Genomic DNA, 23,515 nt, shown 5'->3' with positions numbered 1-23,515 from the left:
TGAACGGGTGCCGTTTGCCCAAGTAGGCAGAGGATCGTGTAATCTATCCTGGAGGTCATTGAACTCGCGAATTTTTCCAGTCTCTAACGATCGGGGGTTTGTCTCTCTCGTCTGTGAAAAAAAAAGCTTCCCGTGGTAATTTAACTCAAAGATTTTTTTCGGTGTACGAGAGAGATGCCATAGTGTTTTTCGGCCGGGCCAAAGATAACTGTCTAGACACGCGCTTCAGAGACAGCGACTGATCCAGAGTTCTGACCGCCCTGGGATAATTATGAGGACGCGCCCTCTCCAGGTGACAAGCTAGTGTTTGGTTTACGCGCGCTTTTTAAAATTTCAAAAAATTATTGTTAAAATTAGGGAGTCCCAAGCTTTTCTCAGTTGACAGCGCATTTAATTTTAGTGTTTTGTCTCGGTCTAGTTGAAATATGTAGGGTAGATGCAATGATGCTAGATTAATAGTGCATGCGAAGACACGACTTCAGTGCTTCCCCCCCCCCCGGATCCTCGCGTCTTAGGCTACAGCCTAATTAGCCTAAGGGTTAATCAGGCCCTGTTCAGAGAAGCACGACAACTCACGAAAGGCATGAGATTCTACGTTGTTTTCAACCCATAACAACTATGGTCTAGATATCTTTCTGTTGGAAAATTACATGGCCCGGTGTGTGTATATATATATATATGGTCCAGAGCTTCGCTCTGATTGGCCCCGGCCAAGTATGGCAAGGTCCAATAAGGAAAGGAATGTTGCAGACGTTGTTGGACGAATTGTAAGTATTTGAAGCCTGACCAAACAGGCAAAAATTTTTTCCCCGGCTCCCCTCACACGCGATAGATCACCATTGTTGTGGTCAGTTGTAGCACGAGGTGACACCCACGTCGCCCCAGCACGTTCGAGGCGCCTGGGGCAGTGCAAGGCGGAGCACCGCGTGGCGAAACAAACACATCCGGGATGATCACGTCTCAGCCCCAGAGAGTTGATCCTGTACTTTGCAGGTCGCCTCACTCACAGCGAAACAAAAAAAAAATTGAAACGTCACAACTAGAGACCTGAAAATTACGTGCTATGCTAAAATTCAAATAATTATACCTTAGTGCTGCTTCTGTCATTAATATAAAGATTTAAGTTAATATAAAGATTATATGATTTGAAGATAAAACTATTACTAGATTGATAAATCTCCTATTATACCCTAACAGGGATTACATATAGGAATGAAGCAATTAGAAAATAATGCCTTTATTATTTATTGGAGAAATCTGCTTCTGTCATTGGTAGAGACCGGAAAAATTCGCGGGTTCATTTCGTGATATGCTAAAATTCAAATAATTATACCGTTGCGCTGCTTCTGCTATTGGTTCACTGTTAATATGTAGGACTCTTGGCCAATTAGAGACCGTCAGTCAAAGAAGTATCCAATCACAAGTTACCCACTTGAGACGCCTCAAAATTCAGTACCGAATGAACGGGCGCCGTTTGCCCAAGAAGGCAGAGGATCGTGTAATCTATCCTGGAGGTCATTGAACTCGCGAATTTTTCCAGTCTCTAGTCATTGGTCCACTGTTAATCTGGAGGACTGAGGGGCCAATTAGAGACCCACACTCGTAGAAGTGTCGAATCACAGGCCACCCAGTCGAGACGACTCACAAGTCAGCAGCCAGTGAACAGTTGGCATTTGCCCGAGTGTGTAGAGGATATTAGAGTCTATTCTAAAGGTCATTGAACCCGCGAATTTTTCCGGTCTCTAGTCACAACGTTCTGGAAACCTGTTACCAAGATTTTTTTGAAGTGCGTTATGAAAATAATAATAATTTTTTTACGATGTGCTCGCACTTTGCAACAATAATTTACGGGATAAAAAAATGCTTCATACAAATAAAAATTATATCTGTGCTTTTGAATCCGGTTCCTCGATGATTAGTAGGGGCAGGCATTCTTAGCATAATTTAGCGCTCGCATACTTGCATATATATATAATCTGTGAATACAACCAAAGAGAATCAATAATGTTTCCTGTACCTAATAATATAATAATCAAGAAGATTTATTTATATATATATTTTTTATTTTACTGTGTAGTTGTCCTCTTCAGAGGTCAGCGGAGCCCTGCTCCCTTCTCGTAGTACGCGTGGAGGACTTGGAAGAGGAGGGGGAGTGGGGTTGCTGTGGGGTGTTGGCCTAACATGAACCAGATTCGACATTTTTTTTTTCTTCCTTATCTTCTCTCTATTCATCCCGTCCCCCTCCCCCCTCTCCCGGAAACCTCCACCTATACCTAACGTAATTTTTGCCACCGCCGGCAATTCGGCCCGTTCCCCCTGCGAGGTGCTGGAACAATGGTTCGCGGTGGGTTGGACGCGTCGCCGCCTCGCGCGTAGCAGGTTCCGCGACCGTGCAGCGGCTACAGGCGGCTACGGGCTGTTACGGGCGGGTACGGGCGGGTACGGGCGGGTACGGGCAGCCAAGGGCAGCTAAGGGCGGGTACGGGCGGCTACGGGCGGGTACGGGCGGCTACGAGTGGCTACGGGCGGCTACGAGCGGGTACGGGCGGGTACGGGCAGCTACGGGCGGGTACGGGTGAGTACGGGCGGCTACGAGTGGCTACGGGCGGCTACGAGCGGCTACGGGCGGCTACGAGCGGGTACGGGTGGGTACGGGCAGCTACGGGCGGGTACGGGCGGCTACGAGTGGCTACGGGCGGGTACGGGTGAGTACGGGCGGCTACGAGTGGCTACGGGCGGGTACGGGCGGGTACGAGTGGCTACGAGCGGGTACGGGCGGCTACGGGCGGGTACGGGCGGGTACGAGTGGCTACGAGCGGGTACGGGCGGCTACGGGTGAGTACGGGCGGCTACGAGTGGCTACGGGCGGGTACGGGCGGCTACGAGTGGCTACGGGCGGGTACGGGCGGGTACGGGCGGGTACGGGTGAGTACGGGCGGGTACGGGTGAGTACGGGCGGCTACGAGTGGCTACGGGCGGGTACGGGCAGCTACGGGCGGGTACGGGCGGGTACGAGTGGCTACGAGCGGGTACGGGCGGCTACGGGTGGGTACGGGTGAGTACGGGCGGCTACGAGTGGCTACGGGCGGGTACGGGTGAGTACGGGCGGCTACGAGTGGCTACGGGCGGCTACGGGCGGGTACGGGCGGGTACGAGTGGCTACGAGCGGGTACAGGCGGCTACGGGCGGGTACGGGCAGCTACGGGCGGTTACGGGTGAGTACGGGCGGCTACGAGTGGCTACGGGCGGGTACGGGCAGCTACGGGTGGCTACGAGTGGCTACGGGCCGTACGGGCGGGTACGGGCGGGTACAGGCAGCTACGGGCGGGTAAGGGTGAGTACGGGTGGCTACGGGCGGGTACGGGCGGGTACGGGCGGGTACGAGTGGCTACTAGCGGGTACGGGCGGGTACGGGTGAGTACGGGCGGCTACGAGTGGCTACGGGAGGGTACGGGCGGCTACGGGCGGGTACGGGCGGGTACGAGTGGCTACGAGCGGGTACGGGCGGCTACGGGCGGGTACGGGTGAGTACGGGCGGCTACGAGTGGCTGCGGGTACGGGCGGGTACGGGCAGCTACGGGCGGGTACGGGTGAGTACGGGCGGCTACGAGTGGCTACGGGCGGGTACGGGCAGCTACGGGCGGGTACGGGCGGGTACGAGTGACTACGGGCGGCTACGGGCGGGTACGGGTGAGTACGGGCGGCTACGAGTGGCTACGGGCGGGTACGGGCAGCTACGGGCGGGTACGGGCGGGTACGAGTGGCTACGAGCGGGTACGGGCGGGTATGGGTGAGTACGGGCGGCTACGAGTGGCTACGGGCGGGTACGGGCGGCTACGGGCGGGTACGGGCGGGTACGAGTGGCTACGGGCGGGTACGGGCGGATACGAGTGGCTACGAGCGGGTACGGGCGGCTACGGGCGGGTACGGGTGAGTACGGGCGGCTACGAGTGGCTACGGGCGGGTACGGGCGGGTACGGGTGAGTACGGGCGGCTACGAGTGGCTACGGGCGGCTTTGGCGGGTACGGGCGGGTACGGGCAGCTACGGGCGGGTACGGGCGGCTACGGGCGGTTACGGGCAGCTACGGGCGGGTACGAGTGGCTACGAGCGGGTACGGGCGTCTACGGGCGGGTACGGTTGAGTACGGGCGGCTACGAGTGGCTACGGGCGGGTACGGGCAGCTACGGGCGGGTACGGGTGAGTACGGGCGGCTACGAGTGGCTACGGGCGGGTACGGGTAGCTACGGGCGGGTACGGGTGAGTACGGGCGGCTACGAGTGGCTACGGGCGGGTACGGGCGGGTACGGGCAGCTACGGGCGGGTACGGCTGATTACGGGCGGCTACGAGCGGCTACGGGCGGCTACGAGCGGCTACGGGCGGCTACGAGCGGCTACGGGCGGCTACGGGCTGTTACGAGCGGGTACGGGCGGCTACGGGCGGCTACGGGCGGCTACGGGCTGTTACGAGCGGGTACGGGCGGCTACGGGCGGGTACGGGTGAGTACGGGCGGCTACGGGCGGCTACGGGCGGCTACGAGCGTACGGGCGGCTACGAGCCTGCTCCCTACTGGCCTGGCCTCGGCCGCTGCGCATCCTCCACGCCACACCTCCCATGAGACGACATTTTAACAGGACGGAAAAAAAAAAAGAAGTTCTACACATGAGTAAAATTTATATGTTCGTGCTTTTAAATCATATTTTTGAGTAACTGATAGTGATTGATATTGAATACTAATCGATATATTTTAAAAAAAATTATTTGTTGTGAATATTAGTGATTCAAAATTGTGTTTATACACTTTTGCAGGTTCCCGTAGGTATAATTTTTTTGCATTGATAAATAATTAAAATACGTATTAATTAGTAAATTAATATCGATACTTGTTCCCCGAGTCGCAGTTCGCCGCGCCCTGCCGGGGACATGCCGACCTCCGCCGCTTCGGCGTGGGTCAGCGCCTGAAGGTTGCTCGTGATTGGCCGGAGATACCAGGGAGGGGCAGGTGTGCCCGCCTCGTGCGAGACGGGTTCCGAACTGCGGCGCAACTCCTCTCGCGCGGGCGGAAAACACCCCCCCCCCCTTCCTCCTTCCTTTCCTTCATCCTCCTCCTCCAACTCTTTCAAGAACAGGAGCAACACAGAGCTTGAGACGTGTTTGGTACAGTGTCGGACACAGAACGCGAGATCCTGGAGGCACACTGCTGGACTCGGAAAATGAGCCCCAGTATGAGGAAAATATAGGACAAATAACTAGAGACTGGAAAAATTCGCGAGTTCAATGACCTCCAGGATAGATTACACGATCCTCTGCCTTCTTGGGCAAACGGCGCCCGTTCATTCGGTACTGAATTTTGAGGCGTCTCAAGTGGGTAACTTGTGGTTGGATACTTCTTTGATTGATTGTCTCTAATTGGCCAAGAGTCCTACATATTAACAGTGAACCAATAGCAGAAGCAGCGCAACGGTATAATTATTTGAATTTTGGCATATCACGAAATGAACCCGCGAATTTTTCCGGTCTCTACAAATAACGCGAGCTGCGTTTGTACAATGTCGTTCACAGAACGCGAGACCATGGTGGCATACCGCTGGACACAGAACGCGTGCTGCTGCTTTGTTATGCTGACGGGCGTAAAACGTCAGACGTGGATGTACCGTGCCCGATGAAGAAGAATTCAAGACCTGGTGGTATAATGTTGGACACAGCCACCTGATCATTTTCTTCTGATGTGTGAGACATCTGAACTGCGTTGATTGTGATTCGGTAGGTACATCATTAGTTTGATGGTTGCTTATTGTCCCTGAGTCACAAGATAAAACTGTGAACCAATCATAGAAGTAGCAGTTAGGCGAAAATGAAAGGATTCAATTTTAGCAATATGGCGAAATGAATAAAAGAATATTTTTCTGCTCATAGCTAGTGGCTCACGTTCATTTGTTGATAGGTTAAAATCCAAAAAACTATTAGGTTTTTTTTGCTGTGTATTTTCAGGTTTGCAGGTTATGGACACCATTTCACTGTTTTTTGTACAAGCTATTGATTGGTAGTTTCGCTAGCTCTAACGACGAATTTTCTAATTACATTTAAACCTACAAATACACTTCATTGTTTTTCTCTTTATTTTCTAAAGTGTAAAAAAATATTTTCTTATGTAAACAATTTTTTTACAATTTTTAATTTTTACAAAATAATTTTACACATTCAAATATTGGGGGGGAAATTGCTACTGAAATGAAGCAAAATTTTTAGTATTTACAAAAATTTTAATACTTAAAAAAAGTAGGTTATTATAATAAGTATAGAAAATTAAAAAAAAAAATTGTAGCTTGAAAACTAAATATAGTATCGCAACTTTTTTTTGGGGTGGGGGGGGGGGGTAGGTAAATGATCTGCATTGTTTACAAAATATTCATGAAAATATAACTAGAAAAATTAAAAAAATATTGTAATTTTGTAGGGCACTATAGGCCTACAATTTTTTTTTCTTGTTAATCGGTAGTTCCTGATTCGCTTACTTCTCTCCTAGCTGGGCATAGTTGGCTCGCGGTCGCAGAGGGGCGTGTCCAGACAACTGGCGGTCCAATCACGAACACGGTGCGAGAGAGTGTGAAGGTTTGCATTCCAACTTGAGATTTAATGAATGCGCGAAATTTCCCGCGTCGCCAACCATAAGTTACGTAAAAATGTTCGCAGACTTTCGCGGCCGTTGTCTGAAGTAGCTTGGCTTCTGGATTGTAGCCGCCGTCCTTGGCGAAGAACTAACCGACGTTTCGGTCGACATTGCACTGATCCCTGATGATTGCGACTACAATTTCGACCGAAACGTCGGTGAATTATTCGCCAAGGACACCGCTACAATCGTAGGTAACTGCTCCCTGACGATGGCGACTGCAATGTCGACCGAAACGTCGGTGAATTATTCGTCAAGGACGCAGCTACAACCGTAAGTAATTGCTCCTTGATGATGGCGACTGCAATTTCGACCGAAACGTCTGTGAATTATTCGCCAATGACGCGGCTACAACCGTAGGTAACTGCTCCCTGATGATGGCGACTGCGATTTCGACCGAAACGTCGGTGAACTATTCGCCAATGACGCGGCTACAACCGTAGGTAACTGCTCCCTGATGATGGCGACTGCAATTTCGACCGAAATGTCGGTGAATTATTCGCCAAAAGACACGGCTACAACCCAGAAACTAAACTACTTCATAAGTGACGTGGTTGTTCCCAGCTTGTCGCTTGGACTCAGACTCGGGCCCGCACAGCGCTATAGGACGGCGATGAACGAGCACGCGGCCATAAGGTCGAGACGGCATTCCAGCCGAGTGCGAAGGCGGGTCTTATCGGCCGCACGTGCGGCGCGGCTGGCGGACGGATGCCTATCTGCTCGGGCCTCCATCCATCACCGAGCGCTGTCCGTCTCGCGGGGAGCCGTCAGCTTCCGTGGCTTCCCCTCCCACTGTCAGAGACTACACTCGGCCACTCCTACACTGTTGGGAACTACACTCGGTCACACCTACACTGTTGGGAACTACACTCGGTCACTCCTACACTGTTGGGAACTACACTCGGTCACACCTACACTGTTGGGATCTACACTCGGTCACACCTACACTGTTGGGAACTACACTCGGTCACACCTACATTGTTGGGAACTACACTCGGTCACACCTACACTGTTGGGAACTACACTCGGTCACACCTACACTGTTGGGAACTACACTCGGTCACACCTACACTGTTGGGATCTACACTCGGTCACACCTACACTGTTGGGAACTACACTCGGTCACTCCTACACTGTTGGGAACTACACTCGGTCACACCTACATTGTTGGGAACTACACTCGGTCACACCTACACTGTTGGGAACTACACTCGGTCACACCTACACTGTTGGGAACTACACTCGGTCACACCTACACTGTTGGGAACTACACTCGGTCACACCTACACTGTTGGGAACTACACTCGGTCACACCTACACTGTTGGGAACTACACTCTGTTACACCTACACTGTTGGGAACTACACTCTGTAACACCTACACTGTTGGGAACTACACTCGGTCACACCTACACTGTTGGGAACTACACTCTGTTACACCTACACTGTTGGGAACTACACTCTGTTACACCTACACTGTTGGGAACTACACTCGGTCACACCTACACTGTTGGGAACTACACTCTGTTACACCTACACTGTTGGGAACTACACTCGGTCACACCTACACTGTTGGGAACTACACTCGGTCACACCTACACTGTTGGGAACTACACTCTGTTACACCTACACTGTTGGGAACTACACTCTGTTACACCTACACTGTTGGGAACTACACTCGGTCACACTTACACTGTTGGGAACTACACTCTGTTACACCTACACTGTTGGGAACTACACTCGGTCACTCCTACACTGTTGGGAACTACACTCGGTCACACCTACATTGTTGGGAACTACACTCGGTCACACCTACACTGTTGGGAACTACACTCGGTCACACCTACACTGTTGGGAACTACACTCGGTCACACCTACACTGTTGGGAACTACACTCGGTCACACCTACACTGTTGGGAACTACACTCGGTCACTCCTACACTGTTGGGAACTACACTCGGTCACACCTATATTGTTGGGAACTACACTCGGTCACACCTACACTGTTGGGAACTACACTCGGTCACACCTACACTGTTGGGAACTACACTCGGTCACACCTACATTGTTGGGAACTACACTCTGTTACACCTACACTGTTGGGAACTACACTCGGTCACACCTACACTGTTGGGAACTACACTCTGTTAAACCTACACTGTTGGGAACTACACTCTGTTACACCTACACTGTTGGGAACTACACTCGGTCACACTTACACTGTTGGGAACTACACTCTGTTACACCTACACTGTTGGGAACTACACTCTGTTACACCTACACTGTTGGGAACTACACTCTGTTACACCTACACTGTTGGGAACTACACTCGGTCACACCTACACTGTTGGGAACTACACTCTGTTACACCTACACTGTTGGGAACTACACTCTGTTACACCTACACTGTTGGGAACTACACTCGGTCACACCTACACTGTTGGGAACTACACTCTGTTACACCTACACTGTTGGGAACTACACTCTGTTACACCTACACTGTTGGGAACTACACTCGGTCACACCTACACTGTTGGGAACTACACTCGGTCACACCTACACTGTTGGGAACTACACTCTGTTACACCTACACTGTTGGGAACTACACTCTGTTACACCTACACTGTTGGGAACTACACTCTGTTACACCTACACTGTTGGGAACTACACTCTGTTACACCTACACTGTTGGGAACTACACTCGGTCACACCTACACTGTTGGGAACTACACTCTGTTACACCTACACTGTTGGGAACTACACTCTGTTACACCTACACTGTTGGGAACTACACTCGGTCACACCTACACTGTTGGGAACTACACTCTGTTACACCTACACTGTTGGGAACTACACTCTGTTACACCTACACTGTTGGGAACTACACTCGGTCACACCTACACTGTTGGGAACTACACTCTGTTACACCTACACTGTTGGGAACTACACTCTGTTACACCTACACTGTTGGGAACTACACTCGGTCACACCTACACTGTTGGGAACTACACTCTGTTACACCTACACTGTTGGGAACTACACTCTGTTACACCTACACTGTTAGGAACTACACTCGGTCAATCCTACACTGTTGGGAACTACACTTGGTTACACCTACACTGTTAGGAACTACACTCGGTCACACCTACAGTGTCAGACACTACACTCTGTCAATCCTACACTGTTGGTAAATACACTCGGCTACACCTACACTGTTGGGATCTACACTTGGTTACAACTGCACTGTTGGGAACTACACTCTGTTACACCTACACTGTTAGGAACTACACTCGGTCAATCCTACACTGTTGGGAACTACACTTGGTTACACCTACACTGTTAGGAACTACACTCGGTCACACCTACACTGTTGGGAACTACACTCTGTTACACCTACACTGTTGGGAACTACACTCGGTCACACCTACACTGTTGGGAACTACACTCTGTTACACCTACACTGTTGGGAACTACACTCTGTTACACCTACACTGTTAGGAACTACACTCGGTCAATCCTACACTGTTGGGAACTACACTCGGTCACACCTTCACTGTTGGGAACTACACTCGGTCAATCCTACACTGTTGGGAAATACACTCGGTCAATCCTACACTGTTGGTAAATACTCTGTTACACCTACACTGTTAGGAACTACACTCGGTCAATCCTACACTGTTGGGAAATACACTCGGTCACACCTACACTGTTGGGAAATACACTCTGTTACACTTACACTGTTAGTAACTACACTCGGTCACACCTACACTGTTGGAAAAAACACTCGGTCAATCCTACATTGTGGGGAAACTACGCTAGGTCAATCCTACAGTGTTGGGAAGTACACTCGGGAACACCTACACTGTTGGGAAATACACTCTGATACACCTACTCTGTTTGAATATAAGGCTATTGAAAAGATTATTCGTTTGTGATGTAAATATTGTCAAGCAATAAAACTGTGGAGTAAAATCTTTAATTAGGCTATCCATCTACGTACCCAGTAGTTTTCCTACGACGATTATTGGCAGACACAGGAAAAATTCGCGGATTCATTTCGTGTTATGCTAAAATTCAAATAATTATAACGTTGTGCTGCTTCTGCTATTGGTTCACTGTTAATATGTAGGACTCTTGACCAATTAGAGACTATAAATTAAAGAAGTATCCAATCAAATTTATCTACTTGTGACGCCTCGAAATTCAGCTCCCAATGAACGGACGCCATTTGCCCAAGTAGGGCAGAGGATCATGGAGTCTAACCTGAAGGTCGTTGAACTCGCGAAATTTTTCCAGTCTCTAATTATTGGTAGAGACCGGAAAAATTCGCGGGTTCAATTACCTTTAGGATGGACTCCAATATCCTCTACACACTCTGGCAAATGCCAACTGTTCATTAACTGCTGACTTTGTGAGTCGTCTCGACTGGGTGGCCTTTTGATTCGACACTTCTACGAGTGAGGGTCTCTAATTGGCCCTCAGTCCTCCAGATTAACAGTGGACCAATGGCATAAGCAGCACTAGAGGTATGATTATTTGAATTTTGGCATAGCACGTAATGAACCCGCGAAATTTTTCAGGTCTCTAATTAATGGGTGACGGTACAATGTCTGCCGGACTTGTGAGCTGTGGAGTAGAGACCGGAGGTGATTGACCCCGCGGGTTGTATGTCCCCTCCTTCGGTGTCTCGGTGTCTCGTCTCCCAGACGGGGGGACACACACCTGGTGTGTGGGGCGTAGCGGAGACAGCTGTCCGCCCGCCCGGAAGCTGTGGGCCGCGAGTGGACCGACCCCGCTCTCTCTCTCTCTCTCTCTCTCTGTTGTCTGGTCCCCGGCGCGTTGGAACAGCGCTCCTGTCAGACCGGAGCATGTTCACCTGCTCACCACAATCATCTTTAGAGACCTGAAAAAATTTCGCGGGTTCATTACGTGCTATGCTAAAATTCAAATAATTATACCTTAGTGCTGCTTCTGCCATTGGTCCACTGTTAATCTGGAGGACTGAGGGCCAATTAGAGACCCTCACTCATAGAAGTGTCGAATCACAGGCCACCCAGTCAGCAGGCAACGAACAGTTGGCATTTGCCCGAGTGTGTAGAGGATATTGGAGTCCATCCTGGAGGTCATCGAACCCGCGAATTTTTTCGGTCTCTAACTATTTAGCTTTACATCGACTGGAAAAAAAAAATTCGCGATAGTCTAAACTGATCAGCCAGGGCCATGAAATTTTCACGAAAAGATTTTCCGACCAGCTGCGCGTTAAAAACTCTTGTAGCACTGTCTGTGTCTCGTGGTTGGCTGGGTTTATTCCAGGCGCATGTCTACTGTCGGCGCACCAATCACAGCCATCCAGTGCTGAATGGCCCGGCCAGACAGGGCGATGTCTTCTCTCGCAGACGGCCGCCAATCACAGGGGAACAATTCGCTAGAGCGGGCATGCCTTGTTGCAGTCTAACGAGCGGACAGATTATTTCGCGAAAAAAAAATGCATGCCCCTGATTATTAGAGACCTGAAAAATTCGCGGGTTCTTGACGTGCTATACTAAAATTCAAATAGTTATACCTCTAGTGCTGCTTCTGCCATTGGTCCACTGTTAATCTGGAGGACTGAGGGCCAATTAGAGAGACCCTCACTCATAGAAGTGTCGAATCACAGGCCACCCAGTCGTGACGACTCACAAAGTCAGCAGCCAATGAACAGTCGGCATTTGCCCGAGTGTGTAGAGGATATTGGAGTCTATCCTAAAGGTCATTGAACCCAATTTTTCCTGTCTCTAGTAATTTGTTGTTGTAAATGGAACAGAAATAATAATGTAAAATTACAGACATTTGTACACTTTTTACATTTACATGAAAACAGCTGTATCACTACAAAATTATGTTAGCAGTAATGCTGTGTTGGGATTCCTACCCGGTATATTATGATTTGTGTTGTCACAGTACCTCCAGGAGTTAAATTCATTTGTAAACCGTTCCCTGAATAGTTTTTCACTATTAAACGAGCACATTAGTAAGTGTGGCACGACCATGAAATATCAATTAAAATGATAAATTATGCACAAGGTTTCATAAAAAAAAGTATTTAATTAATGCAAAAAAACATAGCCATGTGTCGTACAAATTTAATAAACCTTACTTGTAGCATTACTACCTATTTATGGGAACTGTGTGGTTACAAAGCTGAAATAAAAAAAAACTGAAAAGTCTAGAACTTATACTTCATCCTGAGGCAGCGATACCCAAAAGGATGCAATAAACAAGAATATGCCTTCAAAAGGCGAGCTCAGCCACAGTATTTCAATCGCGACGAAAGAACAAATGACAGCTGGAAATAAAACAGCGAGCGTATAACTGGTCCTCGCATGCAAGGCTCTGCTACGACTGCAGAGATATGCGACGTAGTCGGTCGAAGGCTCCGAGCGTTTTTCCCAGTGAAATATATGGACAAGACCCGAGACAAAACTGCGATCAATAATATGGGCCAATAATGCGGCGATATTTATATGCCCCCGTCTCTCAAAAGGAGGGAGGGTTTGGGGGGGGGGGAGAAAGGTTCGCCGGCTTTTAAGGTTCTTAATTGAGGACATGGATTTTCTTTCCCGGACACATTTATGACCTGTCTCGAGACACGCTTGCAATAAGTCATCTCCCGATGGGCGCCAATACGTGGACACGGGAGATATGTGTATCGGTTCGGCGATCACGTAAACTGCGCTTCGTTCGTTCGTTTGCTCGCTCGATTACACTGTAAAAAATATATATAATATTTGTGTGACAGTATAGTACACCTATGTATGTCAGAGTATATTTTTAATCTTACGCCCAAGAAAAAAAAACTATCAAAAGTATAAAAGAAAAATTGGCTAGGGGCATGCCCTTTTTTTCGCGAAATAATCTGCTCGCTCGTTGGACTGCAACAAGGTATGCCATTGTTCCCTTGTGATTGGCTGTCGTTTGCGAGAGTAGACATCGCCCTGTTTGGCCGGGCCATTCAGGACGAGTTTGCTTCTGCACTGGATGGCTGTGATTGGTGCGCCGACAGTAGACATGCACCTGGAATAAACCCAGCCAACCACGAGACACAGACAATGCTGACAGAGTTTTAACACACAGCTGGTCTGGAAAATCTTTTCCCGAAAATTTCATGGCCCTGGTGATCTGTTGATACTAGAGACCGGAAAAATTCGTGGGTTCAATGACCTCCAGGATTGACTCCAATATCCTCTACACACTCGGGGCAAATGCCAACTGTTCATTGGCTGCTGACTTGCGAGTCGTCACGACTGGGTGGCCCTGTGATTCGACACTTCTACGTGTGAGGGGGTTCTCTAATTGGCCCCTCAGTCCTCTCCGGATTAACAGTGGACCGATGGCAGAAGCAGCACTAGAGGTATAATTATTTTTAATTTTAGCATAGCACGTAATGAACCCGCGAATTTTTCAGGTCTCTATAGATAGTGTTCAGAGGGCAGCGACGTAGGGAAGGGCTTCTTCCCACGGGACCTTCGTCCGTCACGTGACCTCTAATGGGGCGGGAGGGGAGGGGGCAGTGGGCCGCAGATATGCCCCCCCCCCATCCCTTCCAGCTGTCCACTGTCCCGTCTGTCCTGAATGTCCGCCGGGAGGACTCGAGGACTCTAGGACACAACACATGACGCCAGGACCGGCGGTTAGTAAAACCACCCCTTTCCCTTGGCCCGCCCCGACTACAGGCCTCGCCAAAGGTTTGACAACATCACTAGAGACCTGAATAATTCGCGGGTTCATCACGTGCTATGCTAAAATTCAAATAATTATACCTCTAGTGCTGCTTCTGCCATTGGTCCACTGTTAATCCGGAGGACTGAGGGCCAATTAGAGACCCTCACTCGTAGAAGTGTCGAATCACAGGCCACCCAGTCGTGACGACTCACAAGTCAGCAGCCAATGAACAGTTGGCATTTGCCCGAGTGTGTAGAGGATATTGGAGTCCATCCTGGAGGTCATCGAACCCGCGAATTTTTCTGGTCTCTAACCATTAGTAGAGACAGGAAAAATTCGCGAGTTCAATGACCTCCAGGATAGACTCCATGATCCTCCGCCTACTTGGGCAAACGGCGCCCGTTCATTGGGAGCTGAATTTTGATGCGTCTCAAGTGGGTAACTTGTGATTGGATACTTCTTTGCTTGATGGTCTCTAATTGGCCAAGAGTCCTACATATTAACAGTGAACCAATAGCAGAAGCAGCACAACGTTATAATTATTTGAATTTTAGTTTACCACGAAATTAATCCCCGTATTTTTCCGGTGTCTGACCATTAGTAAATCTTATATAACAACCTTCAATACTCAGGTTCATGAAGCAATTACTTCTCATACACAATTGTTATTTTTAATCTACATTTTTAAAGGCACTTAGCAGCCTTCTATCAAGCTTTTTAATAAACTAAAATATAGTCGGTAAGAATTATTCTTCACAGATCTCTTTAATAATAATTAGAGCTTCAATGAAAAAGTACAGATATTTGTATTTTTGTACATTTACATGAAAATAACTGCCTCCAATTAATTGTCAAAATTATTTGTGACCCATTCCCTCAATAGCTTTCCATTATTAACTGCGCACATTAATAAGCGAATAAAACAAAACAAAGTCTCTTTATTGAATATTCAATTTCTCTTTTCCATGGTTAAAAAAAAAATTAAGAGCAAATTTTCGAAAGAAATTCGCAGTATTATGTCGCAAAAAAAGTTTTATGTTATTTTTAAAAATAACCCTAGTCATGTGTTGTGCGTAGCACATATTACAAACCCTACATCTTGGCAACTGGTTTCCAAAAGGAATCTTTTGTAACAGTACAGGAAATTTTTTTTCCCCTGTGTAGTTTAATCTTTGGTCTACAAAATGGTCTCAGACGTTTTTTGGCCGGAGCTGTATTTCTGGACCAGAGAAGAAGAAGTGGAATACAAGTGGAAAGCTCTTACTCCGGGGTATAATACATAATACATCCTAGACCTGTGGGGTACAGGATGAGAAAGGCCCCCGGGGGGGGGGGGGGGGTTAAATAAAAAATTCGCTGTCGCTCATGTGCTTGTGTGTGTGTTTGTGTGTCCGAGAATGGTTCGCCCCCACTTCAAAGATCCTCTGGTCAGCATCCTTTCTGCCCGTCCTCTAAGCACGCATGGGTACTTTTTATTTTTATTTTTATTTTTATTTTTCGTGATGACATGGTTATACCCCCCCCCCCTCCCTCCTTCTCTAGCCTGGCGCACGGTGCAGTGGTTGGTCAGAACAAACGAGAAGCCTAAGATGTACATCAAGCTCTGTCCCTGCCCGAACACGCCCGAATATTCACCTTCGGCCAACCTCGGGATTTGTTTTATTTTTGCGCAGGAAAATTGAATTCAAATATTAAAAAGTGGTCGGTTAGGTTAGCTACATTAAAACACTTTAAAACACTATGAACGGTCAGTTAGGTTAGTGTAGCTTACATTAAAATAAACAGAGAAATATAAATATATATAAATAAACCCGAGGTTGGCCGAAGGTGAATATTCAGGCTTGTTCGGGCAGGGACAGAACTTGATGTACATTTTAGGCTTCCGAGAACAAACGGCCTCATGCAGAGAAGACTTGGTGTTCGGCGGTCAACTGGGCCTCCGCATAGCAAGCGGTGTCTATGACGAGTGTACGTCACATATATACAGGCTGAGTTGGAATTAGTTTCTAGAGGAAATGTATGGTAAAAGTACAAAAAAAAAATTGGTTATCTGTAAAGTCGGTTTACGGACGATAGTTTAACGTGACAACGTCGTGACAAAAACATTGATGAAATGATTGCATACTTTTATGAATAAAATTTAATCATTTTTATTAAATTATCACTATTTCGTATGGATACAAAGAAGGAGTGAAATGAAATCTACAATTTAATTGATGAATATACTTTTATTTGCACTCATTAATTCAAATATGTTTATTACTTTAACGAAGAGATTATTTTAACTATAACTTTTAGACGTGTTTGCTATTTTAACTTCTTCCAATCTGTGTTATTCTGTTAAGGATAGGACGATGATAGGAAAAGTAGGAAACGAATGGGAGTGTTTCAAGTTTAATGTGCCTCGAAAAAGTCAAATCGATGGTTGTTCCAATCGAGTGGAAGAGAGATAGATGCGGCGCAAGCGTACAATGAGCGTTAACGAGACACGGCGTAACGGGACAATGTGCGTAACGGGGACACTTTTTCGTGCGTGGAGCCGGCGTTCATCGATTTATTAGACGTTGTCACGTCAAAAAAAAAAACAACAGAAAACAACAGAAGTCAACAAAAACCAACGGGATGCAATCGAAAACACGCTGGAAAAGAAACAGGAACCAATCTAATAGAACGCCGCGTACACCAGAAGACAAGAACGCCTGCTGTAAATGAAATCACACTTCAACAAACGAGCGGACGCACCGAGTGAAACCCGATAGCCGCATCAATCACACGAGGCGCGCCGAGTATCTCCGGGTGTAATTATCGCGTGACGTGAAGTCGGCGCGCATCCGAGTAGGGTAGTGCGGTCGGTTCTGCCGCAGCAGTCGCTGTCGGCGTAATTAAATCGGAGCGAAAGCCGTCGCTTCGTGTCTCCTGCAGTCGCCCACGAGGTGAGGTCTATTTTTTTTTTGTTTCGTGGTGGGGGGGAAGTAGCGGGGTCTCTAACGAAGGGGGGTCTCCCGTCGCAGCTCGGACCTCGTTATCAATCAGACGACTGCTGGCCGCCATATCCTGTCATCTCCGACCCACAACTGCCCAGAGAGCTTGTCCTCACCCCACCTACAGCCCGTCAGGGATAGCCTTACCCACGAGACACCTCCTCAGTTCGAAGCTACTCTGAAAGAAAAAAATGTCAGTCATGGGGACTGTCGACAGAAGTGAAAACATGAAATTTTGTCTTTGACGTGACAACGTCTTATTAATCGATGAACGCCGGCTGCACGCACAGAAAAGGATGACTCATTGTCCCGTTACGCACATTTTCCCGTTACACTTTGTCCCGTTACGCTGATTTTACGCTTGCGCCGTATCTATCTCTCTTCCACTCGATTGGAACAACCATCGATTTGACTTTTTCGAGGCACATTAAACTTGGAACACTCCCATTCGTTTCCTACTTTTCCTACCATCGTCCTATCCTTAACAGAGTAACACAGATTGGAAGAAGTTAAATAGCAAACATGTATAAAAGTTATAGTTAAAATAATAAACATATTTGAATTAATGAGTGCAAATAAAAGTAAATTTATCAATTAAATAATAGATTTCATTTCACTCCTTCTTTGTATCCATACAAAATAGTGATAATTCAATAAAAATTATTTAATTTTATTCATAAAAGTATGCAATCATTTCATCAATGTTTTGTTATGACGTTGTCACGTTTAACTATTGTCCGTAAACCGACTTTACATACAACCAATTTTTTTTAATGCGTAGTATGATATATTTTCTACGTCAAATGTACGCAAGAAAATGATTTTGGTGTTATATCACTAGCATGTCGGTGACGCGAACCCATAAGTTTTGCCCCCTACCAATAATAACTTTATAACTAGAAGAAATGAAGTTTTTTCATTGAAAGAATAAAAAAAATATTAATTTAAATCTACAAATAATCAACATTATATCTAATAAATCAATAACCTGACATTTGAATAAATTCACATCGTAAATAAATATACAAAATAAAAAACATGACCTCAACTTAACTGCCTAGATACTAAAAAATATCCAATACTCGCAATATGTACCACACAATAACGTTAAAATTCCCTTGGAAAATAACGATAAAATTAAAAACTTGTATCTTTAAAAATAGAATAAATTAAGTTTCATCCTTGAAATATAAAAAAAAAAATTAACACCTCACGTGACCATGTCGATGACGACTTACATGAATTTACTCCCTATCCAAACCTTCCTATAGAAGTTTTCACTTAGAAAATATGTGTAACAGCTCAGCTCTCGGTACACGCCAATTGGTGGGGAGTGAATTCCCCGTGAAAGGACCGGAAGTTGCGTGTAACGGAAATGTGTAACCCACCTGCGTCGGTACGGCGCGAACCAAAGTTCGCAAAGCCAAAGGGAAAACTTCATAGCTTTTAACTGATCAGTAAAGACCTTAAAAATTCGCGGGTTCATTACGTGCTATGCTAAAATTCAAATAATTATACCGTTGTGCTGCTTCTGCCATTGGTTCGCTGTTAATAAGTAGGACTCTTGGCCAATTAGAGACAATTAATCAAATAAGTATCCAATCACAAGTTACCCACTAGAGACACCTCAAAATTCAGCTCCCAATGAACAGGCGCCGTTTGCCCAAGTAGGCAGAGGATCATGGAGTCTATCCTGGAGGTCATTGAACTCACGAATATTTCCAGTCTCTACTGATCAGGGAATTTTTAACAAGATGGGCAGGATTTTAATGAAATTCCTTGTCGGAATTCAGGTCGAAAAGGTTTTTTTTTTTTTTCGCTATCATCGGAGACGTTTCATTATATAGTTAAAAAAATTTCGCTCTGCAATTCGAATGATTTCATAGACGACGTATCTGCTCCAGCGACGAATTCTAGCGGCGGGAAAATTAGTTGAAAACACAAATTGCGTTATCACGTTTGACATTATTTTAAATAATACTACGTTAAATTTTGTACGAGTTTTGAATTATAGGGTAGGGTGGGACTATTTGGGCCTTGGGGATTTTTGGATCAAGATGAGAAGAACATTTCCACATCTCTTTATAATATCTAAGACTCAATTTCCCGTATTAGAGCTTTTGAGTGAAGTTGTGAATGGACGCGCTAGATAACTTTAACGTATCTCATGTGATATTAATTCAAACTTTGTGAGGTAAGTTTTTTTTTTCTTCCTTGAATTAATGGCGCTAGTGTAGTTTTCGATGTTCGTTCTTTAAGATCTGACGGGGGAAATAACTGCAACTCTGCACATGTTTGTGTTTGTATAACGGCCTGCAAATACCACTTCACCGTTATACATGACAACTAGCGGCATATGTTGCTTGGTCTGGGAACTATTAGAAGCTTAGAACTTAGTTTCACGTGGGGCTATTTGAACAATTTTTGGTGGGGCTATTTCAATCACACTGAATTATTCCTTTGTTTTCTTTCATATTGCCTTAATGCTTTTTAAGGTTTATGATAAAGAAATCAAGTCAAAAAAGTAATTACAATGTCTGACAACAAATTTTAAAACGTTCAAAAGTAAATTAGGTATACATAATTGTTACAAAATAAACATAATTCAATTTTATTTTTAAACGTATATTTTGAATTGAATGATCGTAATATTGTTATTAGTTAATGTAAATTTGAATTTTTTTATAGTTATTAATTACTTCTAATGATTTTGGGTGAAATTAAGTTTTGATATTTCATGGAGGTATATTTATAAAATTTCTTTTTTCAAGTGAGGAGGAATTATAAGAATAAGAATGTGTACTTGCAGTTGTCTGAAGAAAGAATGGGTGTTCTTAATAGCCGTTTAGGTGCGAGAACTGCAGCGGCGAACCTCTATGTTCCAAACACTACTCTGCAGAGAAAGAGTCAGTGAAGCTCATACTCAAATAGATGTGATTGATGATCCTAACCATGCGCAAATTCTCAAGAGAAGAAAGTCCATTAGTCATCCCGCAATATTTTCACCAGAGCAATGATCTGATCTCGTGAATAGACTCAAATGTCTTCATTGCCGAGGTTTTGGCCACTCATCTGTCTGTGTGAGGAGGCCAGTGTACCATTTTACCAAAAATTAATGAACGTAAGTAAGCCACGGGGTGATAAAATAAAAAATGGCAGGGGAAAGATTGGGTTTTGTCTCTTTCATGGCCAGACAGAAATGAAAATTTTTTTCTTGATGTAACTAGAAGGTCTTCCTAAAGCTCGGGCTATGGGTTTGAATACAGATTTTTGACGTGTCAACGTCTAATAAATCGATGAACGCCGGCTGCACGCACGAAAAAGTGTCCCGCCGTTACTCACATTTTCCCGTTACGCTGTGTCCCGTTACGCTCATTGTACGCTTGCGCCGCATCTATCTCTCTTCCACTCGATTGGAACAACCATCGATTTGACTTTTTCAAGGCACATTAAACATTAAATTTATCAATTAAATTGTAGATTTCATTTCACTCCTTCTTTGTATCCATACAAAATAGTGATAATTCAATAAAAATGATTTAATTTTATTCATAAAAGAGTGCAATCATTTCATCAATGTTTTGTTATGACGTTGTCACGTTAAACTATCGTCCGTAAACCGACTTTACAGACAACCAATTTTTTTTTTTTTTTTCATAAATAATTTTGTGACATTTTGAAAAGTGTGTCAGACGAGTTTGTTATTTAGGAACAGACTCAGGACATGTGCAATGTGGACACCAGGCCCTTGAAGGTGGCCAATCGGAGGTGGGCTTCTGTGATTGGCTGGGGAGTGTGCTGGCCAAACAAACAGGCCAACCGGGGTGAAAAGAACACTCTGATTGGTTCACAGCTGCAGCCAATCGGGAAACACTCCCCTTCTCAGGCGAGAGTATTGTAATAAACCACAGTTAGGTTAACTGCTCCCTGATGATGGCAACTGCAACGTCGACCGAAACGTCATCTTTGTCGCGGCTACAACCCAGAAGCTAACAAATTCCAGTTTACCAATTTACTCATTTTAATTTTCAACCTATCGCGAATTCTTATGTGCTCTATCCATAACTTTTTTTTAAATAATCTCATATAGGAATTTATTATGTATCTTTTTTTTGTTTTTATTTGGAAAATATACGTGAAAAACTGTTTATTCCATATGTATTTAACACATGTTGTTTATACTTATGTTGTTGCAGGACCAATGGCGAGCCGGAGGAGAACAGATGCAGAGTTCCACAACGCAGGCACAAGGGGCACAACCGACACGCGACTGGCAAGAATCGGCACACAAGCATTCCAACAAATGTATTCACGGATCTTCCCTGGTATGTCCTAAATACAAATAAGAATACTTTTTTTTTAACTAATCACAATCAGGGGGGAAAAAATCCTGTACGTTTGTTTTTCATGTTGAATAGTTCCGAGTACAAAAGGGTTTTCGTAATGTTTTTTTTTTTCATTTCAAAAAACTATTATACTTTTAATACGGAATGATATTAAAAAAAATAGTAACCGGAATCCTCAAAATATTCGGAAAAAATCTCCGCATGGAAAATTCTTTGAATCAACTCTCTTGATGAGTGGAGTTGCATTTATTGTTAACTGACAAACCCTCAGAGCTAAACATTTGTTTGCTATTTTTAAAATAAGTTGACGCAGGTTTTTTAAATTTATTTTTAAAATAAGGAGTTTACGATACAATCGCTTAGACTACAAAAAAAACGCACAAAAAGAATTTATGAATTTGCAAATTATTGTACTATTATGAAATATTCAGTTAGCGTTTGCAAAAAGATTTTCTCAGCAAGTTCAATTCTTATTCAACTACTGTTGTTATGATCGTCCATGGAATATTTATTTTACTTCCCAGCACACAGCGAAATATTATGGCTGTACGAGTACCAAATTTTGGCACATACAACCAAATTAATATCAATAAAATATAATCACATAATGTCCACATAAATCTGTGTTACAATTTTTTTCCCTGACTTTCCCCTGATCAAATCTGAACGTTTCCCTTCATTATTTCTTCAAATTATTTACCTATTTTGCACTCGTCTGAAGGAAAAAAAAAAGTAAAGAAAATCCAGGGCCCACTATTCCCACAGCTGTACCGGTTCAGACACAACTTTGCATGGCCATGACTATTCAACCAGAACAACATCTGGATGGTGGCATACTGGGGCGTGACAGTTACTGTCACTGGGGACTTGACGTTTAAGTACTTCAAAGCGAATTCCCTGACGTTCACTGACCAAATTCAACTTCCCTGACTTTTCTACTTTTCTCAGATTTCCCCTCTGACTTTCCACAAACTTTCCACTACACGGTTGTTTGCGCGTCATTCTGCTGCTCAAGTGTTGTCAGGGATGTCCACATTCTGGAAAGTCAGCAAAATTCAGGGAAAACGTAAGGGAACTTACTTTAAATCCTGATATGCAATGTTCTGTTTGAGCTAGTGCAGCTTTAGGGAGGGTGTATATAGGCTGGATTATCCTTGTTTTCTTTCAGAATAGTGAAAAATTATAAAGTGTTACAAGAAACAGTCAGGGAAATTTTAAAATTCTGGCCATGTATGTAAAGTCAGGGAAATTAAAAAATCTGGTCATGTAAAGTCAGAGAAATTTAAAATTATGGTCATGTAAAGTCAGGGAAATTAAAAATTCTGGTCATGTAAAGTCAGGGAAATTTAAAATTCTGGTCATGTAAAGTCAGGGAAATTTAAAATTCTGGTCATGTTAAGTCAGGGAAATTTAAAATTCTGGTCATGTTAAGTCAGGGAAATTTAAAATTCTGGTCATGTTAAGTCAGGGAAATTTAAAATTCTGGTCATGTTAAGTCAGGGAAATTTAAAATTCTGGCCATGCAAAGTCAGAGAGATTAAAAAATTCTGGTCATGTAAAGTAAGGGAAATTTTAAAATTCTGGTCATGTAAAGTCTGGGAAATTTAAAATTCTGGTCAGGTAAAGTAAGGGAAATTTTAAAATTCTGGTCATGTTAAGTCAGGGAAATTTAAAATTCTGGTCAGCGAAAGGTCAGTGAAATATTATTAGTAGGGGCTGGAACAAAAAAACAAAAAAACATTGGTGGTTTGGACGACCTTCGTGGTGGACTACACTCGGGCAGATAATGCTGTTCTCTCGCCGGCCCAGAGTCCTCCAG

The 23,515-nt window shown here is 45.1% G+C and overlaps 1 long non-coding RNA gene across 1 annotated transcript in view; it reads left to right on the top strand.

Annotated features, from left to right (window-relative positions):
* Positions 1-22,191, top strand: part of LOC134541070 (uncharacterized) — a 99,976-nt gene extending 77,785 nt beyond the window's left edge. The window contains exon 3 of the long non-coding RNA XR_010076546.1: positions 21,547-22,191. This is a non-coding gene — a long non-coding RNA (uncharacterized LOC134541070). The remainder of the gene's footprint in view (positions 1-21,546) is intronic.
* The last annotated feature ends 1,324 nt before the right edge of the window (positions 22,192-23,515 follow it).

Source organism: Bacillus rossius, chromosome 18 (assembly GCF_032445375.1).
Source record: "Bacillus rossius redtenbacheri isolate Brsri chromosome 18, Brsri_v3, whole genome shotgun sequence".
Classification (NCBI taxonomy): domain Eukaryota; kingdom Metazoa; phylum Arthropoda; class Insecta; order Phasmatodea; family Bacillidae; genus Bacillus; species Bacillus rossius.
This window is presented reverse-complemented; position numbering and strand designations above follow the sequence as displayed.